Source organism: Propithecus coquereli, unplaced genomic scaffold (genome assembly GCF_000956105.1).
Source record: "Propithecus coquereli isolate 6110/MARCELLA unplaced genomic scaffold, Pcoq_1.0 Scaffold240, whole genome shotgun sequence".
Classification (NCBI taxonomy): Eukaryota; Metazoa; Chordata; class Mammalia; order Primates; family Indriidae; genus Propithecus; species Propithecus coquereli.
The window spans coordinates 2,663,213-2,681,633 of record NW_012147953.1 but is presented as its reverse complement, the minus strand read 5'-3'; the positions used below and the strand labels follow the sequence as shown (position 1 = coordinate 2,681,633).

The window sequence follows — 18,421 nt, the reverse complement described above, 5'->3', positions numbered from 1 at the left end:
AAGTGAGTCATCTATTTCTTTAGCCTCCCTTAGATCAAGAGGTGGTCATGTGCCCTAGTTCTGACCCATAAGATACAAATTGAAATCTACTGGGGGATTTGGGCATGAGCTTTTTCTTTCCTGGTAAAGATTATATATGTGTGTATGTATGCATACATATACTAGTGTATGTACATATATGACTAGTGTTAATTCCTCTCCTATTCTTTCCTAGCTTGAATGCAGAAATGATTCCTAGAGGTTCACCACCCATCTTGTGATTATGATGAAAAGGCTAAGAATTTTCAAGAGATGCACTGATGGCATCTGATGGCATTAAGCACCTGAAACAACATTACTAATAAATATTTTTCCAGTTTACATTTGTATCCTGACTTCTAATGTTCTTTTTGACATTCTGAATTTTTTTATATTGTCACATTTATCTGCAGCCCACCTATTTCTAGACTTTGTTCCATGCATGAAAATAAACCACTGTTAGTTTGGTTTTCTATTATCTTTAGCTGATTGCTTTCCCTACTGAAACAGGGTTCTTTCCTTAAAATATATATTCTAATATTTTTAAAACATAAAGATAATAGATTTCTGAATATTAATTACTCATCCACTATTCTGAATTCTTTTGTCATTTGTAATAGTAGTTCATTGCTTCTCCATTGTTTCTTATTAAACGGTATATTACAACAATTTTCAAAAAAAAGAAGTTATATAATGAACTATATTTGCCCATTATCATCTTCAACAGTTACCAAGATTTGTCATTCTTTTTTCATTTGTCTTTACACTTGTTTTCCTGGAGTATTTGAAAGAAAACTTCAGATGTAATTTTTTAACCATAAATTAGAATTCTATTGTATCTTGAGTTAGTTATACTTCTTTTGAATTATCAAATCATAAAATACGATACAGTATTTTTTCACCTTCTATATGTTTTTAGCTTTTACCTCAAGTATGTTTTTACTTAAGGAATGATTTTATGCTCAGAGAACCAGAAATATATTTTGAAAGTGTTCTATTCCTTCTTAAAGTGATTCTTCTTTCTTCATAAATGTAGGAATCATTGCTTCCCTTAAAGAACTGGCAATCTTTTGAAGGATAAAATTTTACATAAGAGGATTGTAGTATCTAAAGACAAAGTGTGATGCTTAGTTTTATGTATCAACTCAACTAGGGTATGGTGCCCAGTTGTCTTGTCAAACATCAGTCTAGATGTTGCTATGAAGGTATTTTTTAGATGTGATTAACATTTAAATCAGTAAGCTTTGAGTAAAGCAGATTATGCTTCATAATGCAGGTGGGCCTTATGCTATTAATTGAAAACCTTAAGAAAAAAGTCAGTTCCCCCACAAGAAAGAAATTCTGCCTCCAGATTGCCTTTGGACTGTAGGCTGCAATACCATCTCTTGCTGAAATTTCCAGCCTGCTCTTTGGATTTCAGACTTGCCATCCACCACAATTTCTTAAAATTTCTCTCTGTCTTTTTCTCTTTCTGACTTTCTCTCTCTCTAATACACACACACACACACACACACACACACACACACACACATTCTATTGGTTCTGTTTTTCTGGAGAGCACTGACTAATACACAAATTAAGAAAGCGCTCATTTTATAAGAGAGAAGTATCTGCTACAGCTTTCAAGAGAAGATCAGCAAGAGCTGAGGGATCAAGAGAACACCTAGACCCCTAAATCTGATCCAATTCTCAGTGCCATTCTTTCCTGATTAGTTGCCTAAATGTCACATAAGAGACCTGGAGAAGTTGGAAATTTCACTGATTTAAAATTCAGCTACCCACCAATTAAATCTATACATGTTTTATATGCCCCTCAAGAAAAAAGTATTATTTTATTGTGATCACAGAGAGTCTGAGGCTTTCATTTATACCTTGAACAAATAATCGAGATATTTACAGTCTTTTTTCTTTAACATTTTCAGTGGATAATATATTAATGTAACTGTCTTCCCCTTCCCACCCACCATTTCTCTCTTAGGACCTTCATATTATTTCAAGCTAGGGCAACTCAGTCCCCGAAGTTTGCCTTTGAGTGGGCCTTTCATTCCAGGTGACCACAGGTGATAACTTATTTCATGTTTTAGAGATTCTTGCCAAGCACTGTCTGATTTCCTTTCTTAAATGTTTACATTCTCACAGATTTGCCATATTTTCCTGAGGTCCTGTTTTCTGTAATGTGCTCTGGTTATAAGTGTCTTCGTGAGAAGCGTACCAGTCAATTTCTTTCCCCTGATCTAGTTTGTCCTCTCTTTGTACTTGAAGGCCCAATATATACAAGAAATAAAAGATAATTTGCTTTTTTTCCCATCTGCATACCAGGACATATTTTATTTCAAATTACTGAGAGGTCATTGGTCACAACCTAAGGATTTCCTGTTCTACAGTGTAGGTCTGCTGTATCTCACTTTTCCTTCAAATGAAAAGAATAAACTATAATCTTCACTAAGTGATCTTGATTCACATTTAATTTTTTCTAGCCACAAGACTTTGCAGAAACTACTAAATGGAGTCCAACTCGAGTAGGCTCAGAGGAGCTTCATTGCCGGTAAATAAAAAGAGTCTTAGCCTTTCTCTTCAATGCTAAGGAATAAGGATCAGCAAATAGAAGAATTTTCCCCAGGTTTCAGCTCTCTGCTCTTTTCTAGGCTCTTAGAAAATAGCTCCTTTTATTTCCACCTTTTGCTCCTCTTAGTATTCTTTGGGCGGAAAAACTACAGAAAATGAGCTCTGGTATTACCTAATTAAAATAGCCATCTCTTAAAATATTGTTAAAAACATTCTTACTTTCCTATTAGGAACTCAGAGTCATATAATAAATTAAAACAAGCCCTCCCTTATGAAAACTTAGCCCCAAGTTATCAATGCCAACTCCCCTTTTCCATGAGGTAAATTTATTTCAGGAAACTTACTGTCTTTCCTTGCTTTAAGAGTAGGTCAGAACTATCTCAGACTACTGACAGATAGCCCCAAATTCAAATTTGGAGGAGCAGAGGTTAGAGTATATCTCTTCTCTCCTACAAGACCCTGAATTATTAAATAATCCACTTTCTTCCCAGAAATTAGCTTTGCAAATTAGGGATCTCAGGGAGTGACAACTCTGATTACATAGTCTTGGGACAATTGTGATAGGACAAAAAACAAAATAGAAGCTTCTCTCTACTTGACAGAACTGTTTGTGGAGAAGTTAAGTTACATCCCATTGATCACCTCCATCTGCCCTTGACTTTCAAAAAGTCTGGGGACCGACCATGTGTCTATGACTGACTGTGTCTCTACACTACCAGCCATGTCTCTAGACAAGCTCAGCCTGACTGAGAAAGAAATAAACCTGCAGATGTACCTCCTGAATGCCTTATCTCTCCTTTGTGCATATTTGGAGATAATTTAAACAGAGACTTTCTAGGCCAGTGGTTCTCAACCATAACTACATATTCAAATCACCTGGGGAGCTCTTAAAAATGTCAATGCCCAGACTACATTCTAGAGAAATTAAACTAGAATCTCTCAGAGTGAGATCCAGGCATCAGAAAATTTTAGAGCTTTCCAGGTGATTCCAATGCTTTAGCTGTAAAGAAATCTGGGAGCTCAGGAAATTATATTAATATCTCTTTCCTCATCCCTCCCATCACCCAGTGCACGCTTCATCTGCTAGATGAAATAAATTAGCTAGGACACTGTTCTTGAATTGTGATTAAATTTCAAGGAGAGCTTTTTCATACGTTGTGGACTAGAGAAATCTCAAAAAAACAATCCTTGATCAAGTTGATCGTAATCTCCTGATGGTCTTGAAGTGACCAAAAAAGAAGGTAAGGCAGAGAATGAAAAGGAAGTAAGGAATAATTACAATTCAAAACTGGTTGCTAGGTAGAACTCCTGGTATCTCACAAGTGCTAGCCTTGGCCGTGGGTAATAAAACACATTGAAAATATGATGAACAAATGAGGAAAAGGTCTAGGAACTATTTCTTCATTGACCACTCAGGTGGTAGATGCTGTGACCACTATTTTTTATTTAGTTCAAGTGTTCTATTATCATTAAAGCTACATCAAAGTTACACTATGGTATGCCTGTAATAAATATTAGCAAGACCAATTGCTCAATAATTGACAGCACAGGATGATTTAACCTGAAGCTAATGAAAGCTAATAGAATATAAGCTTCGGGGCACCCCACAGACCCATTCTAAGACCAATACATTAATTTTGTGTTTTTTCTCATTCAGGTGGCACAAGCACTGGGGAGCCACCTTCAGCTGACAGATCAAAACATTAGAGTCTGACATAAAGGACGGTAGCCACTACCATTTTAAAAGAATTTGGTACATTCTCCTTGGTCATATCTGTGAGCTCTTGATTTAAACACAGCCAGGAAGGGGCTATGAGTGGCGTTGCTGGGGGACTGGCTGAGAAAAAAAACAAAATCATAGGAAAACTGTTTTCTGAACTTTCTTTATTTGCTAATATGACAGGGTGTCACAAATTGAAAGTTGAACTAAAGCATGGAGACACAATAAATGCTGCATTCCAAAAGGGAGCTAGACCTTCCGAAAAATGCACCAAAGAGCTAGCCGAAGAAAGTCCCTACCCACGTGAATGGTAAAATAGCGTCAGCTTTAGAAAGAGAAGGGAGAGTTGAAGTGAGTAGTTTTAGAATCAGTGAGGCAAATTTAGAGATTTCAAGAGAGGTGAGTGTAGAAGAGATCAAGTCCACACAACAGTACAAACGCTATGAACTCCACAGGCAAAATGCAATCACTGAAGGAAAACCACGTCTGTGTCGAAATGCTTACATTTCACTCCTTTGTGTATGATTTCTGAGAGAACTGCCTCATTTGGGGAAGCTAAATTTACCGGATACTTTCAGAGCCTCAGGCCTGGGAAGAGTGCACTTCCCTTCCAGAGAGCTTCTGGAGAAATCCAGCTTTCTCTCCTTGAGCATCCAAATGTGAAACCTGGGACAGGAGCTCAGCCTACCGCCTCATCCTCCACACCAAACTCCAGCACCAAAACTAAGTGAAAAGATTAATTAGTTCACAAATCTAATTAGGGTTTATATGGATAAATGTCAATCATTATTTTATGCAACAGGGTCCAAAGTCACCCTTGTTTTTCCTTTTTGTGGATAACGATATGTAAACCCTGCTGAGGACAGAGAAGAGTAAAAGTTTTTTTTTTTTTATGGAGACAGAGTCTCACTCTTGCCCTGGCCAGAGTGCCGTGGCGTCAGCCTAGCTTACAGCAACCTCCAACTCCCGGGCTCGAGCCATCCTTCTGCCTCAGCCTCCCGGTAGCTGGGACTACAGGCACGCGCCACCATGCCCGGCTAATTTTTATGTATATATTTTTAGTTGTCCAGATAATTTCTTTCTATTTTTAGTAAAGAAGGGGTCTCATTCTTGCTCAGGCTGGTCTGGAACTCCTGAGCTCAAACAATCCTCCCACCTCGGCCTCCCAGAGTGCTAGGATAACAGGCGTGAGCCACCGCGCCCGGCCTGAGAAGAGTAAAATTTTAAAAGCAAAAGAGCTACAAGTATTAATACAACCGGAGCAAGATAGAAGTACCGGGGGGCAAGATGGTTAACTTTCGGATTCCACAGAAAGGCTAGTGACCGTAACGTGAAAGAAAGACATTTCCAGAGGGACATACAAAAGAAGAATGGAGATGCTGGGGATCGAACCCGGGACCTCATGCATGCTAAGCATGCGCTCTACCACTGAGCTACATCCCCACCACGCTTGGCCTGTGTTTCTAAACTGTCTTCATAAAATAGAAATTGACTCCGTTTTAGCTTTTAAGATTTATTAATATATTTGCTCTTTTGTAAACAAACGTTAGAATTTTCACCTTCCCTTTTCATAGGACTCTATCCACCAAGGAATTTTTATTAACCTGCATCTTGCAGACATTCGGTAACTAATAAGAAAAGACTAAAGTAAGAAATCGCAGGAAGACACATTCTTCCAGGCTCTCCCTTTCTGAGTGTTTTTCATTTTTTTAAAAAAGATACTCGGGACAAAGGAAGGTTACTTCTACGAAAGATAGAAAATGCTTTGCCAGGGACTAATTATAGAAACTACTGAATTGCTCCCAATTCTTGTCCCCATCTCTGCATCCTATTCCCTGACTACAGAAAACCACCGTGCACCTTTTCTTAGAAAACAAGGAGCCAGTGGAGAGATTTCTATTACAAAAACAAACTCGTTCCACTTTTTTAGCAACCGGGTGGGTTAAAGGGTAAAGATGTCGGATTGCATCCCTTGGCCTTTTGATGCACATTTATTTAGAGGATACAAATCAAAATCAAAGAATACGAATCCTCAGATCCTGCTCTAATGGAACAAAGAGCCAGGAATGAAGTTAGAAACGCGTTACTCCTGAGTCCGAGACTAAATCTCCGCTTCTGTGGGGCTTTATTTTCTGCAGAGGGAGTGGTTCTCTGGATATCGGACCCCTTTCTCACCAAGGTGCCAAACAGAAGGCTTTATCCTTCCCTAAAGGGTTCAGGAGGTCCTCGGATACCATTACCTGTGAGCAAATCTGGAAGGATGGATAGGAACGCCAAGTAGGAATGAGAATAGGCTGTGGAGGTGTGGAAGTGTCCAGAACCGCTGGAGTTGGGAGAGGCAGCAAGGTAGACAGGAGGCTGGAAAAGTGGCTTGACAGGATGACACCAGCAATTCTCACCTTATTTGGACTTTCAGCCTCCAGAATTACGAGAAATAAATGTTTGTTGTTTTTGTTGCGTACTCTGTGGTACTGTTACAGCATCCTGAACTGATTAAAATGTGGGGTTTATTAAAGGAATGCATATTATTATAAAATGCATTAATCTAATCCAATACATTAGGGGATTAAAAGAGGAAAAAACATATAAATCCCAATACTTTCTGAAAAGCTTCCTCATTGCTAATAGAAGTAATAGTCCTAAATATCTTTTCCAGCTCTGACATTCACATAATTCACTCCTGCAGACCCCAGTATGTACTTGGAAGACAAGGAGCAAATCTTACAAAAGTCCCAGACAATTGTTAACACCTATTCATGGAAGGAAGATTTTTCTGGAGCCATAGCTGTGTCTTCTTGTTTCTTCCAACATGATTCACTTTATACTTTAAAGCTGGTAAGTGGGGAAAGTGGAAACTTCTGGCCAAGATAGAGTAACAGGAACCAGAATTACAATCCCACCTGTATCAACCAAAAGTTTCTAAAAAGGCAGAATATGAAACAATGATTTAAAGACACAGAACATGAGGCAATGAAGGACAGTGATCTCTGAGAAAGGGGAAACAAGATGAGCACAATGACTGCCTCAGCTTACTGCTTTCAGAGGTCTATCTAGACCATGGCACAGGTGTTATGGTTCATTTTATGTGTCAACTAGACTAGGCTATAATGCCATGTTGCTTGATCAAACATCAGTCTAGATGTTGCTGTGAAGGTATTTTTTAGATGTGATTAAAACATTTAAATCTGTAGACTTTAAGTAAAGCAAATTATTCTCCATAGTGTGGGTGGGCCTCACCCAATCAGTTGAAGAGAGAAAAGGGGAAAGAAGAGGATGGAATGTTCCCTCTAGATTGCCTTTAGACTCAAGACTGCAACATCAACTTCTGCTGGAATTTCCAGCCTGCGGCTCTACAAACTTTGAACTTGTGAGTCACCACAATTACTTGAGCCAATTTCCTTCTCTCCCCTTCTCTCTCTCCCCCTCGGTTCTGTTTCTCTGGAGAACCTTTGACTAATATAACAATTATGGTCCTGTGAACTCTCTAAGTCCAGCATATAAAGTTCTGAGTCTGAGGAGACCAAAGCAGTGAATGTCCCTAGGGTAAACTGCCAAGGACAATAGGGTTGCACAGAAGGAAAACCCAGATCTACAGAGGATTCTCCTTTAGTATTCAGTAGAGTACTAATCATTATGCATGGGAAGAAACTACCCAAGGCTGGGAAAAAAAAAATCTGAAAGGATTAGAGGGAACAGTACTGAGTTCACAAGCCTGGGAATAGTGTCTATTTCTACTAGCCAGACTGTAAAACCTCATTATTCAAGGGGCATTAGGTAGATTACTAAGAAAGGTCTTGTTGAGTTGTGGAGAATTTGCCAAAAAATTGCTCTCACCCTGCCTACCAAATCTTTTTTTTTTTTTTTAACTTTTTCTGTTAATTATTTTTAAAAAATATCTTCATTGAGGTGAAATCGATATACAAAAACTGTGTATATTTAATAAATACAATTTAATGGATTTAAACATATACATACACCTATGAAGTCATCATCATAATCAAGGTAATAAACATATGCATCACCTCCAAAACTTTCCTCCTTCCTCCTCCTGTGCATCTATGTGTGGTAAGAACACTTAACTTGATACTTACTCTCTTGACAACTTTTTCAGTGTACAATACAGTATTGTTGACTATAGGCCCAATGTTGCCCAACAAATCTTAAGAGCAAGACCTTAAAAAGGAATCCACACTGCACAAATTTGGAAAATACAAGTTTAAACCGTTGTTTTTACATTGTTGACTATTCTTTGGTAATGGAGGAAGGATTTAACATAATCAACTGAAATATTCGTGTGGGGTAACCAAAATTCCTTCTCTGGGAGAGCAAACAGCAGGACCTTAAAATGCACTGAGAATACCCATGGTGTGAGCTGTTTTACGAGGCAAGAGGGGGGATTTCTGGTGGTTATATTTTGGGGTGTATTCATTCCCTGGTCTAGGCATTCTTATCTTTTCCTAAAAGCTGCCACTAAGGCTTGTGCCAAATCAATAGGGCCATGTTGTGCCATCATGTCTCGAACACAGTCTCAGCTCCCAGAAGGAGTATTTGCCTGAACTGGAAGGGCAAGGGAGAGAGGAAGGCCACTAGGAGAATTGATTGAAGTAAGATCTAAATGATAAGGAGTCAATCACATAAAGATAAAGAAATGGAATCTTCCGTGGAGAAAGAACAGATAAGGTAGCAAGCCCTATGGTAGAAATTATTTCAGTTGGTCCAAAGATTATAAAAAATGCAAGTGTGGCCGAAGTTAGAAAATGAAGTCTAGAGGTCAGATTTTGTAGAATTTTGTAAAGGCAAATAAGAGTTGGGATTTCACATGCTAAGAGTAATGGAGCAGGGGCAGCTACTGTTAGGTGTTGTTCACCTAACAGTCATTCAGTCCTGTCTTAGTTTGCAAAAACTTAATTTTGTTCGGGCAGCAATGTGCCTCATCACAGGGGATGAGGTAATAATGTAGGTAAGCCATGGTTCTTACCCTTAATACAACCAATACCCTCTCTTTACAAAAAATATGTTGTAACATATTCTTTCATATCCTGAAATAAAACTCATAGCTAATTTAAGCTAGCTACAGACATAATTTTTCTCCAAAATGAATAAGATTCTCTAACTAGTATATAAATGAGAAATGGCCAGGCTTGGTGGCTCGTGTCTGTAATCCTAGCAATCTGGGAGGCCAAGGTGCTGGATCTTTTGAGCTCAGGAGTTTGAGACCAGCCTGAGCAAGAGTGAGACCCCGTCTCTACTAGAAAAATAGAAATAAATTAGCTGGACAACTAAAAATATATAAAAAATTAGCGGGGCATGGTGGCGCATGCCTGTAGTCCCAGCTACTCGGGAGGCTGAGGCAGTTGCATTGCTTGTGTTAGACCGCAGATAATTCCGCGGTGGGCCCAGGGGAGAGACGACAACCCTGAAAAGCGAGCGGAGACCGAGACTTGATGCAAAAAGCAAGAGGTTTTTTTATTACAAGCGCAGCGCAGGGGCTCACAGCCTCACCAAGCTGGCTAGCTGTAGCACCTGATAAGTGTAGGGCTGGTGCTTAAAAGCAAAAAACCACACGCAAGTGGTCAGGGGCAGAAACAGGATAAGAGGGAGTTTTGGGGTGGGGAAATTCTAGAGGCTTAATCTTGCACAGACTACTCCCGGAGGCCGAGGGTGGGATAATCTCATCGGCTGCAATCGGAACTGCCAGCCTGGGGTGGAGGAATTTTAAGAAGCTGCAATCGACACTTGCAGGCAAGCTTAAGCAAGAACACACGGCGGGGGGTTTTGTTACATCTTTGCAGGCCTACTCTAGGAAGTTCAGCCTGTCATGGAGTCACTCTTGTCCCGTGTAGCTATATTTGACTATCAACTAAGAGCAAGCACAGTGACAGAAGCAGATGGCATCAGTTAGAATTAAAGAGAACACTTCTGCTATAACCTTACATGCCTTACATTTCACACACACACACACACACAAGGGGGGAGATTCTGCTATAACCTTACACTTGAGCCTAAGAGTTTGAGGTTGCTGTGAGCTAGACTGACACCACAGAACTCTAGCCTGGGCAACAGAGTGAGATTCTTTCTCAAAAAAAAAAAAATCACTAGAAAAAAAAATTATTGTCATGAAAAAGAGCAAAGGTATAGTCAACTGATCTTTGACAAAGGAGGAAAGGCAATTAAATGGAGAAAGGATAGTCTTTTAAACAAATTATCATCCAAAAGACCACCAGAATGGCTAAATAGTGGAAAGGAAAGCTTTCTTTGCAATACCAGTTTGTAGACTAGGAAGAGGTATCTCCTGTGTGAACCAAAGGTGTTCTCTCTTTGAAGAGGGAAAGAACAGGTTGGGTTTCATGCCTCACAGGTATTACACAATAGAGTTGTGTGTATTTAGCAGGTTTGGAGGAAAATCGATACATATTTATGAGGGGTGTAAAGGGAAATGAAAATCTCAAGACCATCCCCCAACTCCTTATGCAAAAGGGAAGGTCAAATTTGGAGGCTCAGTCATGCAACACCCACTTCTGAATGAAAGAGTAACTGTTACCAACATGCGTTAGCCAGATTCCCCATGGAAAGATAAAAGGCCTCAGACATCTATAAGGACTGCCCCCACAGATCATTCACAAGGAAATTCCTTGCTAGCCTCCCACAAACAAGGACATATATATTGTAACTTTAGGTCTACAGGCTAAGTCTGTCTCCTAAAACTAAAGTCTGTTCAATTCCACACTAATAATGTTGATTACAAGTTTATCTTCCCAGGTGCAGAACAGAGACAAGGCAAGATCAAGCATTCTTCCACCTACCCAGGGACATCTACACAATTGATTTTTCTTTCATTCCCTTTTCCTCTTCTAACATTCACCTTATCTTATTTAAAATGTAGATTTCCTGGGCCTGACAAGAATGTAACCATGTGTGTCACTGCCCACCCGCTTCCTGCTTTTTCTTTCTGTGTGCTCTGTTGCCTTAAATACTGAAGTTCTCAATTCTCACTTTGGAAAAAAAAACAAAAAACAGTCACAGATGCATCTGTGGCTTGTGTTTTTTCCAGAGGTGTGTCCTCAAACTTTGGCTTAATTAGGCTGGCCTGGTGGCTCATGCCTATAATCCTAGCACTTTGGAAGGCTGAGGCAGGAGGCTTGCTTGAGGCCAGGAGTTTGAGACCAGCCTGAGAAAGAGTCAGTCCCCGTCTCTACAAAAAGTAGAAAAATTAGTCAGGCATTGGGCCACGTGCTTGTAGTCCCAGCTCCTTGGGAGGCTGAGGCAGGAGAATCACTTGAACCCAGGAGTTTGAGGTTGCAGTGGGCTATGATGACACCACTGCACTCTAGCCCGCTTGACAAAGTGACACTCTGTCTCAAAAACAAAAACAAAAACAAAAAATTTTGGCTTAATAAACCTTCGTTGGAGATCTTTGCCTCAGTCACTTATTTTGGCTTGTCAGGAGGGTCGAGCTCATGGGCAATGGGTAAACATGTATGTAACATACATCTTATGTTTACTTTGGGGAGGGATTTTAGCATTAAAATGAGGTGGAATCTGGCTCTTTATGTCAGAAAGGAACAAGAGGACACAAAGGCAATTTGTGCACAGCCTCTATAAACTAGCTGAAACTGGCTTAAGTTCTGCAGTTGCTTATCATCAAAGAGTGTTTGTAAGGCCAGTCATTGTCCGGAGCCATGAGGCCCGGCAGCTGCTTATCCAAGATGGCCGCGAGCCATGTGGATCGGCCTGCTTATTTAAAATGGCCAACCAAGCCTGCGCATTTGCAAAAGCCCGCGAAAGAGCTTGTAAGTTTCCATTTACCCATTACGTAGCCCTTGAAAGCCGCCTGAGGGTTTCCTTATATGGAAATCCTTTGGCTAGAAAGCCAGAGCCTCGGAAAGCACCGCCCTTTTACTGTTACCTCCTCTTTCTGCCTTACTTAAGCCTCTGCCCTACTGCCAATAAACGAGACTTGATCAGACTTCTGTCTTGTCTCCATTTCTTGTGTCTCCTGCCTCTCCCAATTCCCACTCCCTCTTCCAGGGTCTGCATTGACTACCCCGCAGGTCGGGACAAGTCTTCAGTCAAACCAGAGTTATAGTGGCCTAGTTTGTAAATCTGATTTGGGAGGTGTCTGATAATTTGCCCTGATAGCTTCTATTGTTAGGGAGTTCAGAAAGAATGTGGTTTTCTTGTAGCCTAGGAATTTTGCCTTGTCAGTTGGTCCGCAAATCCATGAACCATAGGCAACTTTTGTTTTCTTAAACATAGAGTCCATCTTAATCAATAAAGGGGCATTTATCTTGGTCTCGCAGATCACAAAATGATGCTGGAACAACTTGAACATCTGCAAGTAAGAATATAAACCTAGATACAGACCTCACACCTTTCACAAAAATTAAATTAGAATGTGTTAGGCTTAAAGAATTCGCCCTCCCCAAATTTACATGCAAACCTCCTATAAAACCCAACGCTCTCCCCTTCCTACTGGTGTATTAGGCATGTAAGCTTTGCCAGGCCCCTAGGGAGATAAGGGAATGAAAGCAAAAGGGGAACTTACTTTCCTTATCCCTCCTGATAAGGACTATGCTTATCCCTCCCAGTTGTTCTCTAGGGAGATAAAGGAATGGACTGCAAGAGGGGAACTTATTTTTCTTATCCCTCCCAGTTGTTTGAAAAGAATTTATTTACTCCCCCCAGAAAAACCCTCTGTAAAACTCAAGGCTCTCCCCTTTTCTATCATGGATGCCTTTTTCAGCCTCCACCCATCTGCACCCAGATGCTCACAATAAACAGCATTTTGCTACACATGAGGCTTCATGTGTCTCTCTCTTGGCTCTGGACCTAATAGAATGGATCACAGATTTAGTTGTAAAATACAAAACTATACAACTCCTTGAAAATGACAGAGAAAGACCAGGTGCAGTGGCTTACACCTGTAATCCCAGAACTTTGAGAGGTGGAGGTGGGAGCATCCCTTGAGAGTAAGACCAGCTGTCCCGACCCGCAGGGTAGTCAACGCGGACCCTGGAGGAGGGAGTGGGAATTGGGAGAGGCAGGAGACACAAGAAATGGAGACAATACAGGAGTCTGATCAAGTCTCGTTTATTGGCAGTAGGGCAGAGGCTTAAGTAAGGCAGAAAGAGGAAGTAACAATAAAGGGGCGGTGCTTTCCGAGGCTCTGGCTTTCCAGCCAAAGGATTTCCATATAAGGAAACCCTCAGGCGGCTTTCAAGGGCTACGTCATAATGGGTAAATGGAAACTTACAAGCTCTTTCGCGGGCTTTTGCAAATGCGCGGGCTTGGTTGGCCATTTTAGATAAGCAGGCCGATCCACATGGCTCGCGGCCATCTTGGATAAGCAGCTGCCGGGCCTCATGGCTCCGGACAACCAGCCTGGGCAACATAGTGAGCTCTTGCCTCTATAAATTTTTTTTAAAAACTTTAGTCTGGTTGTAGTGGCGGGCCTACAGTCTTCTCTACTCCAGAGGCTGAGCCAGGAGGACTGCTGAGCCCAGGAGTTACAGACTGCATTGAGGTATGATGATGCCACTGCACACTGGCCTGGGTGACAGAGTGACATCCTATCTCAAAAATGAAAAAACAAAACAAAAACCCAAAAAGATGAAGAAGAAATATATATTTGATATTCATCCCAGTTTCCTGACTCATAGCTCCCCAAATCTTTGGAATCTCCAAAGTGATGTGTCTTCTGGTATGCTAATGAGTTGATTGATGGCTAGGGGCTCCTAATAGCCTCTGGATGGGTGCTGGTTGCCAGGAGAACTTATCACATGATTAGAGGGTTGAAACTTTCAGCCCCACCCCCACAAACTGAAGAGAGAGGCTGAAGGTAGAGTTGCTCACTAATGGTCAATGATATAATCAATCATGCCGACATAATGAAGCCTCCATAAAAACCCAACAGGACTAGGGTTTGGGGAGCCTTGGGAAAGGTGAACATGTGGAGGCTCCTGGAGGGTGGCATGCCTAGAGAGGACATGGAAGCTCCACAGCCCTTCCCACATACCTTGTTTTATGAATCTCTTTCATCTGGCTGTTCCCAGTAAACCTAAATAAGAGTTTCCCTGAGTTGTCTGAGCCCCTGTAGCAAATTAATCCAGCCCAAGGAGGGGGTCATGGAAATCTTGACTTGTAACTGGTCATGTTAGAGCTGGTTCCCCTCGGCCCCAGGAACAGAGAGGCAGAGTCACCGAGGCTGCAAATGGCAAAGGAGTTTATTGGCTAGCTCAAGCTAGGGTCCAAGTCCCAGAGCACCAACGCAGTGGCCTCTTCTAAGGGCTAGGACCCCGCCTTGGGGTAGAGGTTAAGCTTTTATACCTTTTTCTGTTTTACACACGACACACAGGTTTCACACGACACGCTGGGCACGCCTTCCACCCTCCCCTCCTTAGTTCATTGGTTCCTTTAAAAGTGGCTGACCGTGTTGGCTCCTGATTGGTTCCTTTAAAAGTGGCTCCAAGCCTCGGGATTTTCACGCCGGCGCCAGTTGTGGTCAGCGTCATTTTGGGGAAACTGAAACTAAGGCCTACTCCAGGAAGTTCAGCCTGTCATGGAGTCACTCCTGCTCTTATTCCTGTTTCTGATTAACTACATTTAACAAACAACTAAAAGCAAGCACGGTCATAGAAGCAAATAGCATCAGTTAGAATCAGAGAGAGCACATTTTTCTCTAATCTCTAATCTTAAACAATTCGTCTCACACAAAGCAAAGTATATTCTCCTACTATCAATTCCTGTTTTTCATTCCCCCCTTTTTCTTGTTCCTACGAGCACTCTTGCTCGTACATGGGGTCCTGCACTTCCCCCATTTCTAAGCAGGTATCACGGCTCAGCCTTTGGTACTGCTGCCGCAATATCATCAACTGCACGGTACTGACTCGCTCTTTCACCGGCGGTCTGGTTGCCACGCAAGTCAGTCTGGTCTTCAGTGGATTCTCTGGATCCGATGAGGCTCTCCACTGAGCTTGCTTCTGCTCCTGCTCGTCCTTGTTGGCAGGTCTTACGTGAGAGTGGTGTACCCAGGTCGCCACTCCGTCAACCTTTAGGGCAGTGGGGGTGACAAGAATAATCTGAAAAGGTCCCTTCCACCTGGGCTCCAGGGTTTTGCTATTATGCCGTTTTGCCCATACCCAATCTCCCGGCTGGTAGGCATGCCAGTAAACCTCTTTTCCCTCCTGTCGGGCCACCTGGTAAATGGCGCGGAGGGCAGGCCAGATCTGGCTCTGAACCTGTTGCAGGGCCTGTACAGCCTGCAGCACTTCTTTAGGGTTTTCAGGCAGAGCTCCGGAGTTCATTTTTGGTATTACAGGTGGAGGAGCACCGTATACTATCTCAAAGGGCGTTAGGCCTAAATGGTAGGGGGTGTTCCAGGCTCGGAACAGGGCGAAAGGAAGGAGGGTCACCCAGTCCCTGCCAGTCTCTAGGACCAACTTAGTCAAAGTCTCCTTTAGGGTTCTGTTCATTCTTTCTACCTGCCCTGAGCTCTGGGGATTATATGCACAATGTAATTTCCAATCTGCTCCCAGAGCCCGGGCTAATCCTTGACTAACTTGGCTTGTGAAGGCTGGCCCACTGTCAGACCCTATGCTCTCCGGCAGCCCATACCTGGGAACTATTTCTTCCAATATTTGCTTTGCCACTATTAAAGCAGTTTCTCCTTTAGTAGGAAAAGCCTCCACACACCCTGTGAAGGTATCTACCATGACCAACAAGTACCTGTACCCATATTTCCCTGGTCTTACCTCTGTAAAATCTATTTCCCAAAATAATCCTGGTTGTCTCCCCCGTTCCTGGGTACCTGTGTGAGTCCCTCTGATCCTCCCTGACTGCATAACCTGGCAGACGTGGCAGTTCTTGGCAATGTTTTCTGCTGCCTTTCCTTGGGATCTGAATCTGAGTTGGGCAGTGTCCAGTTGTTGTAACATCTTCTTCTTGCCAAAATGCGTTGTCTGGTGTAAGTGTCCTAATAGGTGGTTTCCCAAGGCTTCGGGAACTACTAGGCGATGCTCTTCGTCTCGGAACCAGCCGTCCTTGCCCTGTGTTGCCTGCAGCTTTTCTCTGGCCCAGTTTATGTCCGTACTGGCATAGTCCGGTTGAGGGGGTATCTCTCCCATCTCCAGGGGCAGCAAGCACAGGTGTAGGACATTTGTCAGAGTAGGTCCTTCAGCGGCCCTCTTGGTCTCGGCGTCCACGGCCCGGTTGCCTCAAGCTTCTAGGGAGTCCCCCGTCTGGTGTCCCAGAGTGTGGACTACAGCCACTGCCTTTGGTAACAGGATGGCTTCCAGTAGTTGAAGTATTTCAGGCTTATGCTTGATTTCTTTGCCCTCTACCGTGATGAAGCCCCTTTCCTTATAGAGGGCTCCGTGTATGTGCACTGTCCCGAAGGCATAGCGGCTGTCGGTATACATCGTCAGCCTCTTTCCTTGGGCCCGGCGAAGGGCTTCTGTCAAAGCAACCAGTTCAGCCTTCTGGGCAGAGGTCCCCTGTGGAAGGCATGTAGCCCAGATAAGCTTGCCTTGTTCATCTACTATGGCCGCCACTGCGTACCTGTGTCCGTCCCGGACGAAGCTGCTCCCGTCTGTGAACCAGGTCAGGTCGCTGTTTGCAAGGGGGTGGTCTTGCAGGTCCCTCTGGGCCATCTGGGTCTTGGCCAGGATCTCAAGGCAGCTGTGTTCGGGCATTGCCGGCTCGGGGTCTGGCAGAAGCGTGGCCGGGTTCAGGATGGCAGGAGTCCGAAACTCAATGCGAGGAGCGTCCAACAGGCATCCCTGGTAGTGAGTCAGCCTCGCATTTGTAATCCATTGTCCTGGCGGCTGCTTCAGGATCCCCTCTATGGCGTGAGGGGTGGTAATTTGCAGATGCTGACCCAGGGTGAACTTGTCGGCGTCTTTGACCAGCAAAGCGGTAGCTGCGATGATCCGCAGGCGCGCCGGCCATCCTGCCGCTACCACATCTAACTTCCCTAATAAGGGAGTGGGGCACTCTGGAATGACCATGATGGCATGGCTCACTTGCCCCGAGCTCAGGCCTAACTTTTGCCGGGTAGTCCATCGGTAGGGCTTGGTTCCAGTTGCCCCCTGCACCCAACTAGTCTTGTTGGACAATTTTCCAGTGGTCTCAGTAATTACCGAATGTTCTGCCGCTGTGTCTACTAGAAAACTGACTGGGCTCCCCTCCACATCTAAGGTTACCCTGGGTTCGGGGAGGGGATCCGAACCCCGTCTTCCCTATTCACTATCTGCTAGTAAGACTCTGTCAGGTGATGCTCTCCTCTCTGGCCCCCCCTTTTTCTTTGGGCAGTCTCTAGCCCAATGCCCCCTTTCATGCAATTTGCACACTGATCCTTCTCTAGCCTTCCCCTACGGGGGCGGCCCCTTCCTTCCTCGCTGAATTCCTTTCTCCCTGACGTGTTCCCTGTAGCCGCCAGAAGAATCCAGGCCATCTCCTTGCTGGCTTTTCTAGTTTCCCCAGCCTGGAATTTTCTATCTTCTTGTCTAATTCTTTCTAGCCTTTCTTCCGAGGGTCTCCCTGTTGTTGTAGACCTTCTCAGCTACCTCTAATAGATCCTGCAGTGTCTTCTCACATAACCTGTCTATCCTCTGCACTTTTCTCCTTATGTCATGGGCTGCCTGGTTTACAAAGGCCATCATTACTGCCGCCTTGCTCTCTTCCGCAGTGGGATCCGTAGGCGTATATTGCCTAAAGGCCTTCATTATTCTTTCTAAATAGGCTGCCGGGCTCTCATCCGGCCCTTGGCGAACATCTCCTACCTTAGCCAAATTTGTCGGCTTCCGTGCTGCCACTCGGAGATCGGCCATTAGAGTCTGGTGGTAGACCCAGAGACGCTCCCTACCTTCAGCCTCGTTGTAGTCCCGGGGGGGTCGTTCGAGTGGAAATGCTCGGTCTATGATTCCTGGATTAGCTGTGGGTCTGCCGTCATCTCCTGGAACCAGTTTCTGTGCTTCCCTCTGTACTCTTTACCTTTCCTCGGTGGTGAAAAGAACTTTTAGTAGTTGCTGACAATCGTCCCAGGTGGGCTGGTGAGTGAACAAAACAGAATCTAAGAGATTAATCAGATCTTTAGGGTTCTCCGAGAAGTAGGCATTTTGA

General features: G+C 43.3%; 1 non-coding gene across 1 annotated transcript; it reads right to left on the bottom strand.

Annotated features, from left to right (window-relative positions):
* Positions 1-5,674: 5,674 nt before the first annotated feature.
* TRNAA-AGC lies at positions 5,675-5,746 on the bottom strand. Its single transcript has one exon. It is a non-coding gene; the product is annotated as a tRNA-Ala (tRNA).
* Between the last annotated feature and the right edge of the window lie 12,675 nt (positions 5,747-18,421).